Below are 22364 nucleotides of genomic sequence, written 5' to 3' on the forward strand. Positions count from 1 at the left end.
TGCCCAGTTTCTGTGTCCTGTGTTCCTGAATGGCACGTGTTTGTAGAAGGGAGGTAAGATGTGTGGACTCTCTTTCCTGGTTGTTGGCTGTGTATCTAATGTCCACTGTGGGTCATCTAAGGGCCGAGACCAAGTACTCTGTTCCTCCTGTGACCCGTGCTTCTGCTACCACATCCTGCACAGGGTAAGTGCCTCAAAGTCCTAGCTGAACAGCTAATAGAGAGACAGGTCTCACCGTTGCTTCTCCACCTGCATCTTACAGAGGTGGAAAGTAGGAACTGCAGCCCAGCAAGCCACAGACCCAGGCAATCCTAAAACTGCAAAGTCACCTGTGTTGATTCCAGCCAGCTTTTAGTAAGTAAATCCGTGACTCTTGTAAGAATAGATGTCTGAAGATGTGTACCTTCTACAGAATTCACATTTAGTGAGGGACGTGTGAAAAGGTGTACACAATTTTAATCTTTTTATTTTACTAATAATACATCTTAATGATTGAAAAACAGACATTCCTGTAAATAAAAAGAAAAGCAGAAAGTACTCATACTTTACACACCTAGTGTTCACGATCTAATGGGCCTGCTTCGCCTGCCCCTCTCTCATCTTTCTGAGCCTCCACGATGGACAGGACTTTCCTGGTGCAAGTGACGTGGGGTCAAGCTGGACTTTTGGTTTTCTGCTCCACCTCTGCGTCCTTTCTGCATCCTGGACTCTAAAGAAGGTGAAAGAAATGTCTGCTCTGGTTGCTGATTGTTTCATCTCCACCTTAACCTTAGTCTGTGGTTGTGGAGGGCCTCAGAAGTTGGGAAGGTCCCCGCTGCCAACATGGGGAGGGTGGGGCTGGACCCAGGTTCCAGCCCAGCTCTGACATGCACTGCACTCAGTGGGACGTGTTGGCATGCATGCAAGGCTGTAGCGCTGCCAGCCCCCATGTGCTGCCTTCCTGAGGGCTGGCGGTGCCCTTCAGGACTGGCTGCATCCTTCGTCCCATTTGAGTGGGCAGTAGCACATAATAAAACCTCAGAATATCCCTTGACCGCTGACCACCCAGGCAGGCATCTGTGGTCCTCCAGCTCAGGCCTGCCTGGGCCCTGTCAAGCCCCTGTGGCCAATCACTGAGCTGACCTCGCTGCTGGGCAATTGAACAGCTACCTGGGTAGCGTAGACGGCCCCTTGGGGTGTTTCAGTTCCCTACATCCACGTGATTGAGAAAAGGGCCTCCTCCCTCATAGCCTCCCAGCGTTCCAAGAGGAAATAACCCTCCAGACATTGAGTGTGGCCCTGGCCACCCTCAGCATACAGCAGACCGTGGCCCTGCAATCCTCTGGCCTTTGGGTTGTTGCAAACCTTTGACATTCATACTCGTGAAAAACCAAAGGTATGGGAGCAAGTGGCTTCCCAACTGGTGTTTTCCCACTGAAGCCATGTAGTCTCCAGGAGCCATGTGCATCCAGTCCCTATGGCCTCCGGAAAGCCAGCCAACTGTGGCTTCCACGGTGTAGAATAATCCTTGAGACGCTGCTCCATTGAGAAACAGTTTCCTTACCACCTACCATTTGGTTTCTGTTCTCTGTAAAGGAGAGAGCAGAGACAGGAAAATGAGCAGATGTGTTCTGTGGAGATGGGTGATTAATATAGTCAGAGGGCAGGTGTGACTCCTGGGCTCCCACCTCCCAGGGACACAAATGAAGTCTGTGTGCCTTTTGAGGTACACAGGCAATCAGGGCCAGCCTCGGATGTGATGCCCAAAGCAAGAGTCTTGAGTTTACCACCAACAGCAAAGTTGCTATTTTAGCAAGTGGAGGAGCTTCCTGCCATCAAGGGAGGACAGCAAGAGCCCTGGATGGGTGACCACAGCCCCTGACCTTAATTGAACCTCTTCCTTTCTAGTAAAATGGACATTGAGTGGGTGTCAGCCTGGAGTTGCTCCAGGAAGCCCTGGATGGAGTGAGAGAGACTGTTCCTGTGAATGGGGCCACCCAAAGGCATTTACAGGACAAAGGATTGGAGAGAGACCAGACCACACTGCAAGAGAGTGAGCCCCCAGAACTGCCAAGTCCAAATCCACTTTTAAACCTGTCTCTTACCGTTATTAATTTATTTCTATCATTTAAAAATATTGGGGACTTCCCTGGTGTTCCAGTGGTAAAGAATCCGCCTTACAATGCGGGAGACGCGGGTTCGATCCCTGGTCAGGGAAATAAGATCCCACATGCCGCGGGGCAACTAAGCCTACGTGCCACAACTACTGAGCTCACCTGCCTCAACTAGAGTCTGCTTGCCACGAACTACAGAGCCCACGCACTCTGGAGCCTGCACGTCACAACTAGAGAAGAGAAAACCCGCTGCCACAACTAGAGAGAAGCCCGCGTGCCGCAACAAAGACCCAACACAGCCAAAATTAAATAAATAATAAATAAATCGTTTAAAAAATATTGATTTATTTTACTTTAGTAAGTGTGTCCGGTCCCTTGGAATCAAAATTTCAGAGCTGACACATCAGAACCAATAATCCCTGAGACTCCTTTGGGTGTCCTACTGGGTGGGGCATGGCTGGGGGAGATGAAGACACTGAATGTGGTCAGATCTTAGGGGAGCTGCCGATTGCTCTGCCTCTGTTCCTTCCCTGTCTCAGGAGAGTGAAGTCTCAGAACAATGAGAGGAGAAGCAGCGTGGGGAAGAGGTCCTTTGATGGCTAATTGTTCTGTTTGTATTTTCCATAGTTACGTTCCATTTTGTTAATGTGTTTTTACTAGGAAGTTGCCCATTTGCCCTAGATTTCCAGTGCGATGCAATAGGTTTCTCCTATTTCACTTTCATTTTTTCCTCTCGTTCTAGTTTTTTACAGAATTGTCACAATTAATGAACAAATATCGATACCTTATTATTAACTGACATCCATATTTCACTTGGGTTTCCTTCATTCTAACTTCTTCTCTTCCAGGATGCCAGCCAGGGTATCATGTGACATTTAGGCATCATGTCTGTTTAGGCTCTTCTGGGCGTCAGCAGTTTCTCAGACTCTGCTTGTTTCTATGACCTTGACATTGGTGAGGGGGACTGGTCAGTATTTTGTAGACTGTCCCGCGCTGGGATTTACTTGGTGTTTTTCTAATGGTTAGGTATGAGTTGTGGGTTTTGAGTAAGCAGATCACAGAGGTAAAGTGCTTTCTTTTTTTTTAGTTTTATTTATTTTTGGCTGTGTTGGGTCTTCGTTGCTGCGTGCGGGCTTCTCATTGTGGTGGCTTCTCTTGCAGTGGAGCACGGTCTCTAGTCACGCGGGCTCAGTAGTTGTGGCACGCAGGCTCTAGAGCACAGGCTCAGTAGTTGTGGCACACGGGCTTAGTTGCTCCGCTGCATGTGGGATCTTCCCAGACCTGGGCTCGAACCCATGTCCCAGGCATTGGCAGGCAGATTCTTAACCACTGCGCCACCTGGGAAGCCTGGTAAAGTGCTTTCTCATCACTTTATATCAAGGCAACAGGTTCTCAAGGCCAACTTATCACTGTTAATATTAACTTTGGTCAGCTGGCTAGGTAGTGTTGGTCGCATTTCCCCACAATGGAGTTAATGTTTCTCCCATTCCCATTCTGTGTGCGTTCTCCAGGAGGAAGCCGCTTTGGGAGCCAGCACCCATGGAGACAGGAGTTAGCCCCACCCCCACACTCCGTGGATGGCTGAGTGTCTACATCAATGTTTCGGCATTCTGCTACATAGGAGACTCGTGTTCAACCCCATTCACAAAACAAACAAACAAACGTACAAATAAAAAGAAACAAAAACTCTATGCAGTTACTATTTTCACCAGCGTGGACACCTGTGGCTAGTTTGTTTGTTTGTTTGTTTGTTTAGAATTTGTGTTATAATCCAGCAGTACAGAGTTGGTTGCTAAGTTCATTCCCACTTTGGCTACTGAGAGCCCTTCCCATTGGCTCCTCTTTTCCTTTGACATAAATCCATCCTGTGGATTTTTTTTTCTTGGTACTTCCTTACATTCTGATAGAAGATTCAAGATTCTCCCGGCTCATATATTTACTGTGTCAGTCTTAGTGTCAGCCATTTTTCCAAAGAGCTCTGGTTCCTTTTACTAGAGAATGGTATTAAAAAGTTACATATAGGGGCTTCCCTGGTGGCACAGTGGTTGAGGGTCCTTCTGCCGATGTGGGGGATGCGGGTTCGTGCCGTGGTCCGGGGTGGGGGGGGCACGGCAGTGGGAGGCCCGCATACCACACACACACAAAAAAGTTACATATAGGAGGTAAAAGTGCTCAGCTGATAATGCAAGGAAATATGCACGTATCCCCATCTCTGTGTATTGTTGGGTCTCAGAGAGGGCTGCTTCACAATGGCGTACTGATTATTTTGAAATAAAGTTACTTAATAAATGGCTGATGCAAGAGGGACACTCTATCTCCCTGAAAGAAGGAAATAAGTCTGTCATGTGAGAGGTGCAGAAGCCTGTATAAACAACCTTTAATTTACCGCCCCAAGCCCAAACTCTGTTTAGATTCTTCACGAATTGAATACCCAAAACCTAAGTTTCTTTGCCTTGTAAATTCTTCATAAGTTTATTGTGTGATGAAATGAAGCCTTACTTTCTGTTAAAGCTGGGGAGGGGTTTGTAAAGCACCTTGGCTTTCAAGGCAAAGGTTTGTTACTAGAACAAAGTATCCCCCCAGATATGGGTTGAAGCTCAAGATGTCTCTGTCTGCTTCATGTAAGAGTCCAGGGCAGGTGGGTGTCAGGGCCCAGGCTCTGTCCCCCTGGTTTCTCCTCCCTGCTTCCAGGTGAGGGCTCCAACCAGCAGGCTGGGGTGACCACGTGGGCATGATGTCCTCCGTCCTAGGATGCAGGCTTGTCAAGGTCCTCACCACCTCCACCATTTCCCCTTGGTAACACGAGACACTGGGTCCCAGTTGCAAGGGGTGGGAAAGCTGGGAGGTGCATGGTAGCTGTGAGCAGGAAAAAGGGAAATGGGCTCTGGTGGGCAGCTCCACGGCTCTGCTGTGAGGGTTGCCCGGAAGCTAGCACACAGACTCTGGGTCCTGTGCAGCTTCGATGCTTTGTGGTTCTGGAAATCCTATAGGAGACGGTCCACAGCAGGTGAAGCTAATGCTCTCAGTGGAGCTGGTGAAGCTAAAGATCTGCAGTTCAGACTGAAGGTGCCGATGTACATACAGGACAAAACCGTCTCGTGTGATTGGACTTCGGGCACGTTTAACATGAATGCAGCCATGTTAATGCCTAGCATCTTCTATCTTGTGCCTCCCCTCAGGGACCCGCTCCTCAGTTCCTGAGGATACTGTAACTCACGTACAGGGGATGGAGAGTGGGCTCTGGACAGTCTGAGCCCTGAGTTAACCCTGCGTGTGAGTCTGCTCAGGACTGCCGTAACAAATAGCACAGACAGGGCAGCTTGGGTAACAGACCTATCTCCCAGTCCTGGATGCTGTTGGAGATCAAGGTGTGTGCACGCTGGCTTCTCCTGAGGCCTCTCTTCTTGGTGCTCAGACAGCCATCTTCTCCCCAGGTCCTCACATGGTCTCCCCCTGTGCCTATCTGTGTCCTAATCTCTTCTTGTAGGACATCAATCCTATTGGATTAGGACCCACCCTACTGACCTCATTTTTACCTTGATCACCTCTTTAAAAATCCCATCTCCAAATACAGCCCCATCCTCAGGTCCTGGGGGTTAAGGATTCAGCATGTGAATTTGGAGGGATGTGACTGAGCCTATACCATCCTCCTTAGGAACCAGGTGTGCCTCAGTCCTTCCTTCCCTCAAGTCACACGAGGTGATGTAATGGCTCAAGGAGAGGCCACTCGTGCAGAGTTTGTGTCCCAGCTGGGGAACCCTTCTCTGCTGTCGCTGATCAGGCCGTGGCAGTGCCTGCCGCGTCCTGAGGTGAGCAGTTCTGGGCTTTCCTGCCGTGTCTCCCGGCCTGCTGAGGTGCTCATTGTCAGGGAGCTCAGGAGCCAGCAGCCTAGTGGGGATGCCGGAGACTCTCAGGGCCTTGGCCGATGTCTCTCCCGGCAGATACCCTAGCGAAAGTGGGGAAACATTTGGGGGATTACAGGCAGGAGAGAGTCAGTCTCGTTTATGCTTCAGAAAGACCAGGTTGGGGTGAGATGTGAGACGCACCGTGGGGCAGGGAGCTTTGTCAGGTCTGATGGGGGAACCAGGCACCAGATCGGGCTTGGGCCAGGGCTGTGGGCGTAGAGGGGAATTAGTGTGGGAACTGGCCACAGACTCCGGAGGAGGAGCTGACAGTCACTGGGGCACAAGGAGAGTGGGAGACTGGGAGACCCCAGTGTTAGCAAACCAAACTTGGGTCGGCTCTCCCGAGTGCAGTAAAGCCAATCTACTGACACCGGGTGTGGTGAAGGAAAGTGCAGCTTTAATTGTAAAAGTGCCAATACAAGGAGGCCAGGTGGTTTGTGCTCTAAAGCCCCGAATTCCCTGAAAGTATTCAGCAAAGCAATTTTAAAGGCCAGGTGAAGGAGGGGGGTCGCAGGGTATGTGATCAGCTTGTGCACAACTCTCTGGCTGATGGTGAGGTAACAGGCGGTTAACATTATAAATTCTTAGGCCCCAGAAGCTCTGGGGCTACCTGTTCATGATCATCAAGTAGTTAATTTCTTCCACTTGGTTGTGGAGGAAGCGTGCCTCAGACACTGTTATCCAGGTACTTCAGAGAGGAGCTACAGCAGAGGATATGGGGGAGGGGTCTGTCCTGGGAAGGCCCCGCAGGGTCCTGCTCAGTTACACCCGGTGTCTGGGATCAGCAACCTGGGAAGGTGGGGCTGCTCCTGGGTGTGGGGAGCTGCGGGCCTAGTCCTCTGAGGGGCCTGTTAGCCCCCAAGGTGAGATGGGGATGCAGCGGCTGGACAGAGGCATCTGGCCTGGGAGAGGGGTCCGGGCTGGAAATGTCACGGGAATCATCCCAGGGAGGGAGAGGAAAGGCCAGTGGGGGCAGGTAGGTCACAGCAGACTATGTGCAGGTGACTGCGGTCCTGTTGGAAGCAACTCAGAGCCAGAAAGGAGTGGCCATCAGGGGCTCAGCTCCATTCTCTTGTTCCTTTGTAAAACCGCTCTGTCAGTTTGAGACACCGCCAGGAGACGTCTGGGCCCAGTGCTGCCATGGCTTCATCAAAGGGCCCAAGGGGAACAGAGAAGCACTGCAGGCCCCGCCCATGTCCGCACTGGGAATGAACCCCATCGGGGCTCCTGGGCTCACAGACTTGAGGGAACCTCTGTCCTCAGGACCAGTCTTCCTCCCTCCTCTCACCTGCTGGTCAGAGGCCCAGGAACCCCCAACCTGGCTCCACCCCCAGGGTCTGGATTCTGGGACAGCTTAGGGGTAAGCAAGACCCTCATGCTCCTTTATCTGCCTGGGGGTGAGAATGTCTAAAAAGCTGCAATTGACTGATTATGGAAGGATGAGTGTTTCCAGCAGTTATGGTGGAAAGATGGGGTGTGAGGTTCCTATGTCTGCAGGGTCTTCCCAGCATGAAGATCTGTGTGTTTTCCCTGGCCGGTCAGCATCCTCCCAGGAAGCCCAGATCCAGGATTACAAGGGCAGAGGCTCTCCCCTTGCTTATCTGTAACTTCCCACTCCCACAGCAAGGCTGTGGCTGGCTCCCTGGCTCCCACCATCCGCCATTTATCTGTGCATTGCTCCTTTCCAGGTTACATGTGCAGAGGTTTCAGAACTGTTAGCTACTACACCCTGGAAAGAACTTCGTAGAATAAAGCCCACTGTTTATATACGGTCCATTTTGCCTTTAGTCTACAGATCCTGTTCATTTCCAAAGGTGACTTAGGTCAGCACCTTTTATCCCATCCTCTACAGTGAGATTTTTCCATGCATTTCTAATACAGTTAGATTCTGTCACATTGAGTATTCCATCCTGCAATATTCCTACACCCTAAATAACTAAATTTGAATAAATTTTGATTGACCCCTTGGGCTATACAAATCTATGGGCTTAGACAAATGCATAGTGACAGGTATCCATCCTAGAGTATCACTTCAAACCCCCCACCCCATGATCTGCTTATCATCTTTGTAGCTTAGCCTTTCCCGGAATGTCATCAATGGGGTCATACTGTGTGCTGCCTCCTCAGACTGGATTCTTTCACTTAAAAATATGTACTGAAGATTTATCCATGTCTTTCCATGGGTCGATGGTTCATTCCTTTTTATTGCTGAGTATTCCACTGCATGTGTATGGGAGGAAAAACAATTTTCGCTCTGTTTTTCTAGGTTCTTGGTTGAGCACCCCCCCGCCCCTGTAATAAAAGACAGATTACCAGGAGAAAAGCAGAAGTTTAATAACATGTATACCTTCTGAATACAGGGGGATACCACGGAAAACTGAGTCGCTCCCTGAAATGACCAAAACCATCCCCTTAAATACCATCATCTTCAGCTAAAAACAGAAGAAAGATGCTGGGGAAGGGGAGAAGCCAGTTATGGCAGGTTATCATGCAAAGCACAGTAAACAAGGGTATGGTTGTTTGCAGATTTAAGTCAGGACTTCTCCGTTGACAAAAGTTACTTGAGATTCCATTATCCTTCTATTTCTGGTGCAGAGGGACATACCCTTATAAATGGAGACTGCTCTATTGTAAATGTCCTTCACAAAAGGACAATCTCTACTCAGTTTTTTTTTTCTTTCTTTTTTTCAATCAGACTGAAATAATCCTTATGATAGAGAAGCACAGTTTGGGGTGGCATATTCTACTCATCTTGACATGGATGTACTCCACTTTGCTTATGCATTCATCTATTGAAGGACATCTTGATTTCTTCAAGTTTTTAGCCATTATGAATAGTGCTGCTGTGCATAATTGCATCCTTGTTTGCATTTGGACATAGATTTTCAAAGCAGTTGCCTAAATACTGGAAGCATGATTGTTGGATCCCAAGGTGAGACTTGTTTAGCTTTGGAAAAAACTGCCAAAGTGTCTTACAAAGTGGCTGCACGTGCATCCCCCCAGCTATGAGGGAGAGTTTCTGTTGTTCTTCACTCTCCAGCAATTGATATTGTCATATTTTTGGAGTTTAGCAATCCTAATAGGTGTGCTGTGATATCTCATGATTTTAATTTGTAATTCCCTAATAGTATATGATATTTTTGTATGATTTTTACTATCTGTATATCTTTTTTGGCCAGGTGTCTTGTTCAAATCCTAACCCATTTTTTTTTAAATGGGATTGTTTTAGAACTCTTTGCCTGTTTTTAGTCCAAATTCTTTACCGGATATGTGGTTTACAAATATTTTTCTCCCAGTTTGTGGCTTGTCTTTTGACTTTCTGAATAAGGTGTTTCAGAGTAGAAATCTTTAGTTTTTATAAAGTCCACGACATTTTTTTCTTTTGTGGATTGGCTGTTTGTGTGTCTACAGACCAAACCCAATGTCATGTAGATTTTCTTCTGTGTTTCTACGTAATTTTGATAGCTTTGCATTTTAAATGTCTGATAATAAATTTGCATGAATTTGGTGTAAGTTTTAAAGTTTGTGTCTACAGTCATTTCATTTCATACAGTTTCCAGTTAATTGTTCCTTAACTATTCTGGAGAAGTCATGGGATACTTGACTGTATTTCAGTCTGAATTTCCACAGTTTAGTGGATGCAGCGGAAGTGCCCTCAGGGGCGGAGCCTCCACTGAACTGGGAGGTGGCTTGGTCTGCACGTTCCCATTGGCTGGCAGGGAACGCGAGCCCGCCTCCCTGGCCCTCCGCGGGAAGGCGCATTCTGCCTGCGGACTTGGCGCAGCGCACAGCTGACTGGATCCCCGTCTCCTCAGGACCTGCTGGGGCTTTGGCTTCTGGAACACGTGGGGCTGAGTCCACGCTGATGGCCGGGCTTCGGGGCAAGCCGGGGTCGAGTCCACACTAACAGAAGCCGGGTCTCCTCAGGACCCGCTGGGGCTTCAGCTTTGGGACACCGTGGGGTCCAGTTCATGCAGACAGGAGCCTGGTCTCCTCAGGACCCGCCGGGAGGTGATGCCGCTGAGGGAGAAGGTGAGGAAAAGTGGGCAGAAGGTTCCTGTGCGTGGCTGACCGCTGAGGGTGTCTTCAGAGGACCCAGGAGAGGAAGGGCTTGATGTGGGAAACTGGGTTTTGGCCCCTTTGGTGTGTGGTGTAGACAGAGCGCAGTGTTGTTCTTTGGCGCGTGGCGTCTGGTTTTCCCAGCACCGTTTATTGAGGGGACTGTCCTTGCCCTGGTGTGTGTTCTTGGCTCCTTTCTTGTGAATTAACCGACCACATACCTGTAGGTTGATTCCTGGGTTCTCTGCTCTGTTCCTCTGGTCTGTGTGCCTGTTTTTGTGCCAATTCCACACTTTTTGGGGACTGTAGCTTCATAAGGTAGAGTGAAATCAGGGAGGGAGACGCCTCCAGCCTGTTCTGCTTTCTCAGAATCCCTTTGGCTATTCAGGGTCATTTTGTTTCCACACAAATGTTAGGAATGTTTGTTCCGTTTCTGTGAAAAATGCCATTGGAGTTTTGAGCAGGCTTGCTTCGAATTTGAACATTGTTTCGGGTAGAACGGACATTTAAACAGTATTCTTTGCATCCAATAAATGATAGCTTTCCATTTATTTGTGTCTGTTCAGTTCCTTTCTTCAGTGTTTTACATTTTTCAGTGTGCTTTCACATCCTTGGTTAATTTTTCTTTAATGCATCTTTATTGGACTATAATTGCTTCACTGTACTGTGTTAGTTTCTGTCATACACCAAAGTGAATCAGCCATATGCATACACATGCCCCCATACACCCTCCCTCTGGAGCCTCCCTCCCACGCTCCCTATCCCACCTGCCGCTTCCCACCCCTCTAGGTCATCCCAAATCACCGAGCCGACCTCCCTGTGCTATGCGGCTGCTTCCCACTAGCTAGCTGTTTTACATTCGGTAGTGTGTATAGGTCGATGCTACTCTCACTTCACCCCAGCTTCTCCCTCCCACCCCGTGTCCTCAAGTCCATTCTCTATGTCTGTGTCTTTATTCCTGTCCTGCCCCTAGGTTCTTCAGAACCATTTTTTTTTCCTTTTCCTTTTTTTTTTTTTTTTGTGTTACGCGGGCCTCTCACTGTTGTGGCCTCTCCCGTTGCAGAGCACAGGCTCCGGACGCGCAGGCTCAGCGGCCATGGCTCATGGGCCCAGCCACTCCGCGGCACGTGGGATCTTCCCGGACCGGGACACGAACCTGCGTCCCCTGCACCGGCAGGTGGACTCTCAACAACTGTGCCACCAGGGAAGCCCTTTTTTTTAGATTCCGTATATATGCATTAGCATACGGTATTTGTTTTTCTCTTTCTGACTTACTTCACTCTGTAGGACGGATTCTAGGTCCATCCACCTCACTACAAATAAGTCATTTTTGTTTCTTTTTATGGCTGAGTAATATTCCATTGTATGTATGTGCCACATCTTCTTTACCCATTTGTCGATGGACACTTAGGTTGTTTTCATGTCCTGGCTATTGTAAGTAGAGCTGTAGTGAACATTGTGATACATGACTCTTTTTGAATTATGGTTTTCTCAGGGTATATGCCCAGTAGTGGGATTGCTGGGTTGTATGGTAGTTCTATTTGTAGTGTTTTAAGGAACCTCCATAGTGTTCTCCATAGTGGCTATATCAATTTACATTCCTACCCACAGTGCAGGAGGGTTCCCTTTTCTCCGCACCGTCTCCAGCATTTACTGTTTCTAGATTTTTAAATAATGGGCATTCTAATCGGTGTTCATTGTAGTTTTGATTTGTATTTCTCTAATAATTAGTGATGTTGAGTATCTTTTCATGTGCCTCTTGGCCATCTGTATGTCTTCCTTGGAGAAATGTTTATTTAGGTCTTCTGCCTGTTTTTGGATTGGGTTGTTTGTTTTTTTGATATTGAGCTCCATGAGCTGTTTGTATATTTTGGAGATTAATCCTTTGTCTGTTGTTTCATTTGCAAATATTTTCTCCCATTCTGAGGGTTGTCTTTTTGTCTTGTTTATGTTTTCCTTTGCTATTCAAAAGCTTTTAAGTTTAATTAAGTCCCATTTGTTTATTTTTGTTTTTGTTTCTGTTACTCTAGGAGGTGGGTCAAAAAAGATCTTGCTGTGGTTTATGTCAAATACTGTTTTTCCTATGTTTTCCTGTAAGAGTTTTATAGTGTCTGGTCTTACATTTAAGTCTTTAATCTATTTGGAGTTTATTTTTGTGTATGGTGTTAGGGAGTTCTCTAATTTCATTCTTTTACATGTAGCTGTCCAGTTTTCCCAGCACCACTTATTGAAGAGGCGGTCTTTTCTCCATTGCGTATTCTTGCCTCCTTGATCAAAGATAAGGTGACCATATGTGCATGGGTTTATCTCTGGGCTTTATATCCTGTTCCATTGATCTATAGTTCTTTTTTTGTGCCAGTACCATACCGTCTTACTTACGGTAGCTTTGTGGTATAGTTTGAAGTCAGAGAGCCTGATTGCTCCAACTCCGTTTTTCTTTCTCAAGATTGCTTTGGCTGTTTGGGGTCTTTTGTGTTTCCATACAAACTGTAAAATTTTTTGTTCTAATTCAATGGTGAAGAATGCCATTGGTAGTTTGATAGTGATTGAACTGAATCTGTAGATTGCTTTGGGTAGTACAGTCATTTTCACAATATTGATTCTTCCAATCCAAGAACATGCTATATTTCTCCATCTGTTTATGTCTTCTTTGATTTCTTTCATTAGTGTTTTATAGTTTTCTGAGTACAAGTCTTTCGCCTTCTTAGGCAGGTTTATTCCTAGGTATTTTATTCTTTTTGTTGCAATGGTAAATGGGATTGTTTCCTTAATTTCTCTTTCTGATTTTTCGTTGTTGGTGTATAGGTATGCCAGAGATTTCTGTGCGTTAATTTTGTATCCTGAAATCTTACCAAATTCATTGATTAGTTCTAGTAGTTTTCTGGTGGCAGCTTTAGGATTTTCTATGTATAGCATCATGTCATCTGCAAACAGTGAGAGTTTTACTTCTTCTTTTCCAATTTGTATTCCTTTTATTTTTTTCTTCTCTGATTACTGTGGCTAGGACTTCCAAAACTATGTTGAATAAGAGTGGCGAGAGTGGACGTCCTTGTGTTGTTCCTGATCTTAGTGGAAATGCTTTCAGTTTTTCACTGTTGAGTGTGATGCTTGCTGTGGGTTTGTCATATATGGCCTTTATTACATTGAGGTAAGTTCCCTCTATGCCCATTTTCTGGAGAGGTTTTATCATAAATCGGTGTTGAATTTTATCAAAAGCTTTTTCTGCATCTATTGAGATGATCATATGGTTTTTATTCCTTAATTTGTTAATGTGGTGTATAACATTGATTGATTTGTGTATATTGAAGAATCCTTGCATCCCTGGAATAAATCCCACTTGATCATGGTGTATGATCCTTTTAATGTGCTGTTGGATTCTGTTTGCTAGTATTTTGTTCAGGATTTTTGCATCTATGTTCCTCAGTGATATTGGTCTATAATATTCTTTGTTTTGGTGATATCTTTTTCTGATTTTGGTATCAGGGTGATGGTGGCTTCATAGAATGAATTTGAGAGTGTTTCTCCCTCTGAAATTTTTTGGAAGAGTTTGAGAAGGATTGGTATTAACTCTTCTCTAAATGTTTGATAGAATTCGCCTGTGAAGCCATCTGGTCCTGGACTTTTGTTTGTTGGAAGATTTTTAATTATGGTTTCAATTTCATTACTTGTGATAGGTCTGTTTATATTTTCTAATTCTTCCTGGTTCAGTCTTGGAAAATTTTACCTTTCCGAGAATTTGTCCATTTCTTCATGGTTGTCTATTTTATTGGCATATAGTTGTTTGTAGTAGTCTCTTATAATCCTTTGTATTTTTGCAGTGTCACTTGTGATTTCTTCTTTTTCATTTCTAATTTTATTGATTTGCATCCTCTCCCTTTTTTTCTTGATGAGTCTGGCTAAGGGTTTATCAATTTTGTTTATCTTCTCAAAGAACCAGCTTTTAGTTTTATTGATCTTTGTTATTGTTGTCTTCATTTCTATTTCATTTATTTCTGCTCTGATCTTTATGATTACTTTCCTTCTACTGACTTTGGGTTTTCTTTGTTCTTCTTTCTCTAGTTGTTTTATGTGTAGGGTAAGATTGTTTATTTGAGATCTTTCTTGTTTCTTGAGGTGAGCTTGAATTGCTATAAACTTTCCTCTTAGAACTGCTTTTGCTGCGTCCCATAGGTTTTGGGTCGTCATGTTTTCATTGTCATTTGTTTCTATGTATTTTTAAATTTCTTCTTTGATTTTTTCAGTGATCTCTTGGTTATTTAGTAACGTATTTTTAGCCTCCATGTCTTTGTGTTTTTACCTTTTTTTCCTTGTAATTTATTTCTAATCTCATAGTGTTGTGGTTGGAAAAGATGCTTGATATGATTTCAATTTTCTTAAATTTACCAAGGCTTGATTTGTGACCCAAGATATGATCTATCCTGGAGAATGTTCCATGAGCACTTGAGAAGAAAGTGTATTCTGTTGTTTCTGGATGGAATGTCCTATAAATATCAATTAAGTCCATCTTGTTTAACGTATCACAGATCTCAGGGATTTAAATGGATGGAACAGGATGTCCTGACACAGAGCCTGTCTTTCAATGACTGTCATTGTCTTAGTAACATCCTTCACACCTTATTTCAACCCCATTCAGGGTCCAGCTGAGACCTCGATTACATTCAGTCACCTGTCCCAGGTCCCTATAAGCTACAATGTCACAGTGGAAGAGCCCGACCAGGGCCTGGGGTGTCCCTCCTGTTGACCTGGCCTCCAGGCCCTGAACTTGGCTCCTGTGTTCCCATCTCTCAACCAGGCCCCAACTTGGATGGGGCCGCCATTCCTCACAGGGTCTCATTGCCCAGTCAAGGGGGTGCATTCTCCCAAACTCAGCATCAGGAGTGGGGGGGGGGTGACAGCCCCCACTGGGTCTTCTTCATGTGAGACCCTGTGCTTTTGAAAGAGCAGGCACCCTGCCCTCGGGGGTGGGGGGCTGGGGGGTGACATGGGGCCCACGATGGGCAGGCGGTTCCCTGGGTGGGGATGAGCCAATGTGCAAGGAGTTCCACAGTGGGTTCTCCTCTCCAACGGCTTCTGTGCCCCCACCTCTCCCCGTGTCTCCCCTTGAAGACAGCTTGGTGCCCATGCTGGGTGTCAGCCCCAGGGCATGAGGTCACCTGACTGGGAGCCATAGGAGCCGTCAGCCACCGCCCCTTCTACACACACACACACACACACACACACACACACACACACACACACACACTGCAGGGAAGCAGGACCTGAGTGCAGGGTTCTCAGTGGCCCTGAACGCCCCACCCGGAATCGGCCAGCAGAATGGACAGACTGGATCTCCCGGTCCGGACCATGCAGGACTGTCCTGCCTGGGCTTCCAGTGCAGCCACCTCCTTCTGGAAGCCTCGGAGGCTGGAATCAGTCCACTTCTTGTCTGTCCTTGCAGGAGACTGGGCTGCTCTACAAGAAGTTCATGGCTCACCCGTGGATCCTGACCAGAGATATTGGTAACATTTTTTTTTGCCTGTTGAAATGTTTAATGACAAAGATCTTGATCAGTTTCCTGATGTGGGTGTCCAAAGATGAGAGACCCATGTATGTGACCTGTACCTCCTATGAGTTACCCTAAGCTAGTTTAAACATGGTCAAGTTCTGTCTACATGGAAGATTTAGACCTCTGCATGTCCTGTCTACTGATTATTCTTAGAGCTGACCATGTGCTGTCTATAATAAGAAGATTGAGACCTAACCATGTTCTGTCTATGCTAGGACTATGGGAACCTGGGTAGAAACCCGGCCTGGCCTCAGTACTGGGAAGCTCCGTGCCTGCATCTGAAGGTCAGTGCTTAGATGTCTGGGGTCTGGAGCTGAGGTGGGCTTGTCTAGGTAACAGCCACTCCTCTGAGTGTGGTTACCTGGCCCTCCCAAGGGTCAGTGCTATGGTCGGGGCCTTAGTATTTATCCCTGCAAGGTTCACCTTCCCTGGGGCTCGTGGAGAATCCTCAGGAGGCCTACCTGGAAATTATTCCAATTCACCAGCACGTGCATGGTGCGTAGGGAGGCAGGTTTACCTGGTGAACTGATTGCAGGGCAAGCAGATTGGGCAAAAGGCTGATGGGCAACAGGTGAGGCTGCTGCTGAGCTCTCCTTCCAGTCTCCCATCCCGACTCAGCAGCGTCCAGAGCTGCCCCTCGGCTTTCAGCCCTGCTGTCCTGCGAGTTTTCTCAACATGTAAGTGAGACAAGAAAGGACTGAGCCTGCCAGAACCAAGTAGTGTGTTCACCTCTAGCATGAAAGCTTTAAACACAGGTAAAATCAACAGAACCAAAGGGAAAAGAGGAGGACTTCTCTGGGACAAGTGTGGGGAGAGGAGACCCACCTGCCACTTTTTCCAATCCCAGAAGGTCCCAGGAACCCAGATTGTTTCCATATTAGGGGAGCCACCAGCAGAGCCAGGGTATCCTGACCAAGGGGACATGTGACCCCAGGTGCAGGGTCTGGGAAGGTGGGGTCACCCTGGGAATGTGCACATTTGACCCCAGTTGGGGGTGTCCGGGGAGGTGTGGTCACCCTGGAGACTATACATGTGTGAACCCAGGTGGGGGAGTCTGGGGAGGAGGGGTCACCTGTTGAGAGAGAACGTGTGACTTTAGGTGCAGGGTCTGGGGAGGTGGGGTCACCGTGGTGAATGTGGATGTGCGACCCCAGGTAAATGGTGCGGGGATTGTGTGGGTCTCACCACATCTGCATGGGTCAGGATCACATGTACGGGGAGACCACATATGTGCTCTTTGCCTGCAGTGTGTCTTGTCCCCTTTGAGATTTCCAACATCTGAATTAAGGGTGTTGCCCTGATTAACCAGTGCTTCCTTTTCTTCTCTTAATCTTGTCACATTCATATGAGGTCAGGCATGTTTGAGTGGGTTGCTGCTCTGTGTTCTGGTGAGAGACAATGCTTGATGGTATAATATTAATATCATAGCATATCATATATCTAATCTATGGGGGTCACCACTGCCTGGGTCCCCCTGGACAGAGGTCAGGTGAGCACAGACTAGCCCCCCCTAAGAATGGACCCCATGTGCCAGGTGAGGGTACCATGGTGGTCCCTCAGGTGGGGGACTGTGTTTGGGCCTCCGACATTTGTGAAGGGGAGTCGAAATGGAATCTCAATTAACAAGACATTATTTTAGGAATTTATTTTAAGTGAAATAAGACACACGTCACATCCCTTTACCATCATCACCATTTTAAGTGCACGTTTCTGAGGCATCAGATCTATTCACTTTCTCGTGGAGCCGTCACCACCATCCCTAGAACTTTTCATCTTGCAAAACCAAAATTCCACAACCATGAAAGTCTCACTCCCCGTTCCCTCCCACTGCCCCTGGCACTGACATCCATTTCAGTCCCTGAGTTGTCGACTCCAGGGCACCCACTGGAGTGGAATCCTGCAGTGTTTGCTGACGGGTCACTTTGGAAGAGCTGACTTTCAGTCTGAAGCTCTGCCTGTTTGCATCTGAAGAATCTGCATTTAAGGAGAGGGTGTTCGAGGAAGGGGGTGTATGAGGGACAAAGGTGTCCGGCGTGCAGGTGAGCCAGGACCTGATCAGCTGCCTTTTGCGTCCTCTGGTTCCACCTCTAGGCCTGTGCCTCGTCTGCATCATCACTGGCCCCGCTGGCACCCCTGGGGTGTTGTCTGAGTGAGATTCCCCTGGTGCCCCTGCTCTCCTCCCCTCCTCCTGCTGGTTGCCGAGCGAGCTGCTTGCTGTGTGGTCTCTACTCCTGAGGCACGAAGGACCCTGCAGCATGGACCTGCAGAGTGTGGGTGTGGTCTCAAGAGCATGGGACCCACATAGGACACAGCACTGGGGCATGACAAGTGCTAGGGCTGCCTCATCACTGACAGGGAATGTTGCCAAGATCCTGCTCGGGAGGGCGTGGTAGGTGGCCTGGGACCCCAGAGACCCCATTCCTATCCTGGAACTTGGACAGTGCATCCCTATGGGCTCCAGATTCACCCCATATCTCAGCCATATCCCTCTGTCCTGTCTTTGAACTCAGGAAAATGAGCTCTCTTGTCCACAACATCGGCCTGGTCCTGGTGCTATTAGGATTCCTTAATTTAGGCGTCCTGGGATAGCAGCTCTTTTTCGTCCTGAGAAGGAACAGCTCAGGAGTGTACAGCAATTTCAGATGAAACTAATATTCAGTGACTATACTGCTGGGTTGTTGACTTCTATTAGTCATTATTCTCCTGGTTTTAGCTCTGATGTGGGGATTACAGAGGAGTCAACATTTAAATCTTCATAATCTGTGTATTTGCAGCTTCAGTATCATTACTGACCCATAGTTTGTATGGTTTGGGAAGAGTTATTGCTTTCATGTGTCATGTAAAGGATTCACAATGATGATAGAGCAGCTAAGATTACAATAATGGCTGGTAAATTGTTCACATTTTCTCTACCTGTGCATCTATTGTATGTATATGAGGTAGTTTAGCTGTCAATATTAGTGAAATACTATAGAGGACTAGAGAACTTATTTTAAAAATAACTATTAATGTGTGATGATGAACATGTAAAAGTTCTTCCATAATGGGTGATGTTGCATCTTGAGAGCCTAGAAGATATTGATATGCCTTTTGATACACAGGAATTTAGCCTAGGATTTAACTTTGACAAAGTTACAGCACTTTTAACTTTTATCTCATTTATTGAGAAAGACATAATTGTTATGGTGTTGGTTTGAAACTGGTTGAAAAGGACTTGAGTCCTTCCTTATTTTACATTTACATTGGTAGGATCTTCAAACATAGGATATGGTGGAGGGCATCCGTGTAACCATTCTAGGTTAGGAGTAGCAGTTTCCACTGCTGAGACTTCTTGTTTAGATGCAAATGCTTTTCAAAGTATGAAGATTATTAGCATTACTGCTGCTACTGAGACGAATGAGCCTAAAGACAAAATATTTCATGTTGTGTGTGCCTCAGGGTACTCAGACTAACGTAGTGACATCCCTGAGAGGCCAAGAAAGTGCTGCAGGAAGTCGTATTTACTACGACAAATATACCTGTGACGTGACTGTTTGCTCACGCTGAGTTAAGTGTATAACCTGAGAATAGTGGGAATCAGTGTAGGAAGCCTCCTATAACAGTGAAGACTGCTCCCATGGACACTGTCATGGAAGTGTGCTACTACATAGTGTGTATCCTGGAGGACGATGTCCGGGGATGAGTTGGCTAAGATGACTCCTGTCAAACCACCTACTGTAAAAAGGAAAATAAAGCCTAAAACTCATAATAGAGTGGGAGCTCATATAATATTACCTCCGTGAAGAGTTGCTGATCAGGGACTTCCCTGGTGACGAAGTGGTTAAGAATAGGCCTGCCAATGCATGGGACACAGGTTCGATCCCCGGTCCGGGAAGATCCCACATGCTGCAGAGCAGAAAGCCCGTGCGCCGCAACTACTGAGCCTGCGCTCTAGAGCCTGTGAGCCACAACTACTGAAGCCCACGCGCCTAGAGCCTGTGCTCTGCAGCAAGAGAAGCCACTGCCATGAGAAGCCCACGCACAGCGACGGAGAGTAGCTCCCGCTCACCGCAACCAGAGAAAGCCGGCACGCATTAATGAAGACCCAACGCAGCCAAAAAAAAAAAAAAAAAAAAAAATTAGGGCTTCCCCGGTGGCACAGTGGTTGAGAATCCGCCTGCCGATGCGGGGGGCGCGGGTTCGTGCCCTGGTCCGGAGGGATCCCACATGCCGCGGAGCAGCTGGGCTCGTGGGCCGTGGCTGCTGGGCCTGCGTGTCTGGAGCCTGTGTTCTGCAACGGAAGAGGCCACAACAGTGAGAGGCCCGTGTACTGCAAAAAATAAAAAAATAAAAAAAAATAAAAGAGTTGCTAATTGGCTAGATACTTTTACTCCTGTAGGGATAGAAGTAATTATGGTAGCTGATGCACAGTACGCTACTGAGTCGACAGCTATCCCTATGGTAAATATAAGATGGGCCCACAAGAGAAATCCTAAAAAGCCGGTGGACATTCCCAAATCGCTGAAAGGCACTTTTCGTCCTAAATAGTATGTAATGATATGTGAGTTTATAACAAGCCCTGGTAGGCCATGAACGCCATCTTCAGGGTGACCAAAGAATCAGAATAGGTGTTGGTATAGGATTCGCTCTCCTCCTGCAGGGTCAAAGAAGGTAGTGTTGAGATTTCTGTCTCTTAACAGTATGGCAATTCTGGCTGCTCGGACTGAGAGTGGTAATTATAGTAATATGGCTATAGCTGGGGAAGATTAAACAAATAATGGTGTTTGGTATTGGGATATGACTGCTGGTTTTGGATTAAAGACTATAGTAATACAAGAAATAGCAGGAAGAATTGAAGAGACACCTGCTAAATGTAAGGAGGAAATGGTTAGGTCGACAGAGGCTCCTGCGTGGGCCACACTGCAGGCTAGAGCTGAATACACGGTTCCACCTGTGCCAGAACCAGCTTCTATTGGTGATATGAGTAGGAGTAAGAATGATGGGGGAAGTAGTCAAAAGTTTATATGCTTTATTTGGGGAAATGTTACCTCAGGTGCCCCAGTTATTAGTGGCCCAAGTCTGTTTTCAAACCCTGCAATCATAATGGGTACAACTGTAGAGAATATTATTACAAGTGCAAGGACTGTTATGACGACGTTAAAGATTTGGGCATCTCCAAGTAGCGCTCCAGGTTAGCATAGCTCAGCCTGGATTAATATACTCAAGATGCTGCCTGGCACTCCACTTCAAGCACCAAATAGTAAATATAAAATGCTGATATCTTTGTGGTTTGTTGAAAATAATCAGCAGTGTATGAACAGAGGTACAATGACTTGAGCTAGCATTAGACTGTAAACCTAGAGACAGAGACTGAGCCCTCTGCTCTTGTCCCGTTTAGCTGTGGATCTAGATGGGGTCAATGCAGGTTTCATCACAGCCCCTGAACGAATTTTGTAACAGTTTCTCCCTGTGGTTTGTTTTTTTTTGTAATTTATTTTTATAATGAGGTGTAGCTGATTTTCCATGCTGTCTTTCTTGCTGCTGCACATCCACTTGATTCACTTACAGAGAGACATCCATAAATTCTTTTTCACATTCTTACCAGTCGTACATATCCTTTTCTGGTGACTAGAGTGCGCCCAGTCCAGTTCCTTGAGCTCTAGAGGAGGTCTTGTCGATTACCTATTTGGTCTTTGGAACGGTATCTGTGCTAATTTCAACCCTCTGCTTTATGCCTCACCCCACCCCACCTTTCCCCTTTAGCAGCCATAAGTTTCTTTTCTAAATGTGTGACTGTTTGTTTTGTAATTTAGTTCATGTGCAGCCATTTTTAGATTCCACCTATAAGTGATCTCTTATGCTAAGTGTCTTTTTGTGTCTGACTTATGTCACTTAGAATGATCGTACCTAAGTCCACCTGAGTTGCTGCAACTGGCCTTATTTCATTGATTTCATGGCTGAGTAATATTCCATTGTACAGAAGTACCACATCTTCTTTATCCATTTTTTGCTTCCAAGGACATTTACATTGTTTCCAAGTCGAGGCTCCTGCAAAAGGGCTGCACTAATAGTTGAAGTTCCTGTGTCCTATGGATTTATGGTTATCCCGAGATATACACCCAGGACTGGAGGTGCCGTATGCTCTGTAGCTCTATTTTTTTTAATTAATTCATTTTTTTTTTTTGCCTGTGTTAGGTCTTTGTTATTGCACGTGGGCTTTCTCTAGTTGCAGCAAGTTGGGGATACTCTTCGTTGAAGTGCATGGGCTTCTCATTGCACTGGCTTCTCTTCTTGCGGAACACAGGCTCTAGGCGTTGGACTTCAGTACTTGTGGCACATGGGCTCAGTAGTGGTGGCTCATGGGCTCTAGAGCACAGGCTCAGTAGTCGTGGCGCACGGGCTTAGTTGCTCCGCGGCATGTGTTATCTTTCCGCACCAGGGCTCGAACCTGTGTCCTCTGCATTAGCAGTTGGATTCTTAACCACTGCGCCACCAGGGAAGTCCCTATAGCTCTGTTTTTTAGAATTTTTAGGAAACATCGTACCCTTCTGCAGCGTGGCTGTTAGCAGTTGACATTCCCACCATCAGCGCAGCAGCGTTCCCTCTTCTCCACGTCCTCGCCTCCATTTCTGGTTTTTACACACTGTGAGGGCGGCCATTCTGACTGGGCAAAGCGATGCATCTCTGTAGTGTTGATTTGTTTTTCCCGCATGTTTGGTTGGCACAAGGGCGTATGGATTTACACCTTTACGCCCTTTTTGGCCAACTGACTCGTAGGCAATG

Source organism: Grampus griseus (assembly GCF_964374135.1).
Source record: "Grampus griseus genome assembly, chromosome: 12".
Lineage (NCBI taxonomy): Eukaryota > Metazoa > Chordata > Mammalia > Artiodactyla > Delphinidae > Grampus > Grampus griseus.